The following is a 2,986-nucleotide window of genomic DNA, read 5'->3' on the forward strand; positions in this document are numbered from 1 at the left end:
CGGAGCATCTGGGCCAGTCACAATGGGATGCTTTTGCCAGGTTTTTCCAGTTAGGCTCATTTCAGCCTCTACAACAGTCAGCTCTTGGGATCCCCCAGTCACTCCAAAAATACTGATGAGTTGTGTCCCCTTACAGTCTGAAGGAATTATTGTGCACTGAGCAGCAGTGTCCACCAAAGCCTTGTACTCCTGGGGGTGTGCTGTACCAGGCCATCCTATCTGTACCGTCCAGTAAACTCTGTTATCCCTTTCCTCCGCCTGGCTGGAGGCAGGGCACCTCTAATCTCGGTCTTCCACCATCACTCGGTGTGAATTAGAGGTTCCTTCACGAGCATCAGAATCTCTTTTGTAAACCAGGCAGCCCTTTTCCTAGAAGCCTGCCCTGTTAACTCATGCACTCATTCTTGAAGTTCCCCAGTAGGTTTACTGGGCCACTTACTCACATCTTCTCCCTGCTCACGTAGGAAGGACCACAGCAAACCTCTGCTGGTGGCCTGCCTCTGTTCTCTCTCTGGAGATTGGGAACGCCTTCTCTCTCTCTCTGGGGACTGGAAACGCTTTCTCTCTCTCTCTGGATATTGGAAATGCTTTCTCCTAATAGCTGAAGCATTGGTTCGTACAAATCGAGAGCCATGTGTGTGTTCCCTGAGTGCTTTCATTTCTATCAACAGCTTTTCAAAACAGTCAACAGTCGTTTCACTCAGTTTCTCCACCCTAGAGACATGAGCCCCAAGGGGATCAGAAAGGTTTTCCTCAAATTCCCGGAGCCACTCAGTCATGTCATTAACACTTTGTCTACCGCCAGTTGACACGAACGTTCCTGCCAATTTCTTAGCATATGGAGCTGGTGCACTCTGTGAGAATCTGCGCCACATAGACCGTGTACACTCAACTCTATCTGGATTCACCCCCTCCTGGATATCTGGCCCAAAACAGATAATCTCTCGCACAGCTAACTCTCTCAGGAACTGGATACCTCGCTCCATAGCATTCCATTTCCTTGATGTGCATTGACAGTCATCCTTGTTACGAAATCTTGTTTTCATGGCTGTCAAGAGTCGGATCCAGAGGGCCGTGGGGTTGGGCTCACTGGCAATTGCCCTATCAAGGGTGGAATCCCTTGACAGAGATCCCAACTGCTTGGCTTCTCCGCCCTCCAGTTCTCTTGTGTCAGCCCCGTTATCCCAGCATCGGAGCATCCAGGTTAACATATTCTCACCATCTTTACGAGTATAGTCTTTTCTCAACTCTCTCAGATGACTTGGATAAAAAGACCGGGTAATGTTCACTTCCTCCCCTGATGATGCCCCTGGGGATGAATGCAGCCCCTTGCCATCATCTGCAGCCCGATTAGTCTTCTTAGCCGCTTCTTAAAACCAGCTACTGATGCCGATATGGGCTAAAGATTATCGCTGGGCTTGTTTTTGCTACAACAGGAATAATGCCCCTTTGCAGCAGAGGATCTGCCCATGGGCACGTCTTTACTCTTCTGCAGTTAATGAAGCGCTTCCAACACGGCACCACCTTGCATTACCCCGAGTGCTTGAATTAGGGATAATTACCATGTCTGAGCTTTCAGGCAGCCATCTGCCAGCCCACAGAACCTGGTGCCTGAGCCCAGAGGCTATGCCTATGCTTTCACACCTATGCTTTCCATAGCAGGTGCCCTGGGGTTTAGCTGAGACCTGCTCCCCCACCTGTTTTCCTACCTGGACATCTAGGAGGTGAGAGAGGCCACATGCCAAACACATGGAGCCGGCACCAAAAGGTTGAGATTCTTTAATGGAAGAGACGTAGGCTGGCAGGTTCCTGCACCCATGGCAGCACTTTCGCAGAGCAATTCATTACCATCATGTACTAGAGGATTGTTTTTCATAGTTTCTTTTAGTAACTTTAAAGGCAAAGAGAAGAAGTTCCTTTGTATCTGAATAACCTCCTCAGTAATTTCATGCCACCGCCATTCCCAGGTGGTTTCAGCCATGCCCAGTGCGTGACCACCAAGAGCAGGGACAGCGCCCTGGGCCTCCTGGGCACAAGGACAGCCTCGGGGCCAGCAGCACCCCGAAGTCCTTCCTCCACAGAGTGCTGAGTGCATGGGCAGTGGGTGGGGTGGGACACTGGGGGCCCATGTCACCTCCATGTCACAATGCGACCACGGGGCAATGCTGATGTCACAATGCCCCGGGGCAGTATAAAAGGGAGCAGCGTCCCGTGTCTGCTGCCATAGCTGGCCTGGAGGCAGCCTGAAGACATCGGAGAGGAAGTCCTTGAGGAGCTGGTGGAATCCCTTGACAGGGGCTGAAGGAGGAAGAGCTGGACGAGGCAGCTGGAGTTTCTCCGCTGCAAGGCCATCTCCCAGCAGGGCAACCTTCCAGGTTCATCTGATGGATGATCATCCTTTTCAGCTGGATAGCAGTAGCAAAATGAAGGGAATGCCTTCTTGGGGAGCACTGCAGAGCTCACCGTCCTGACGGAGTGGGGAGCTAGGGTCAGCAGCTGTAGGAAGTGGAATGCAGAGTGGTTTGAAGGGGGCCCGGTGCTCTCCCGGCCACCAGAAGGTAGATGCGTCGTTGGCACAAGGTGATGGAGCGAATGGGTAAGCTGGGCAAGGTTACAAGTGTTTGTCAGGGATTTCCCCAGCATGCACTGGTAGTGAAAGGAGGGGGAAGGAAAAGAGGGAGAGAGAAGAAGAGGGAGAGGGAGAGAGAGAGAGGGAAGAGGTGAAGCAAGAGGAGAAGAGAGAGAAGAGAGAAGAGAGAAGAGAGGAAGAGAGAAGAGAGGAAGAGGAGGAAGATGAAGAGGAGGAGGAGGAGGAGGAGGAGGAGGGAGAGGAAGAGGAGGAGGAAGAGGAACATCCTTTTCAGCTGAATAGCAGCAGCAAAATGAAGGGAATAACTTCTTGAGGAGCACTGCAGAGCTCACCATCCTGATGGAGTGGGGAGCTAGGGTCAGCAGCTGTAGGAAGTGGAATGCAGAGTGGTTTAAG

This window comes from Columba livia, unplaced genomic scaffold, assembly GCF_036013475.1.
Source record: "Columba livia isolate bColLiv1 breed racing homer unplaced genomic scaffold, bColLiv1.pat.W.v2 Scaffold_215, whole genome shotgun sequence".
Taxonomy (NCBI): Eukaryota; Metazoa; Chordata; class Aves; order Columbiformes; family Columbidae; genus Columba; species Columba livia.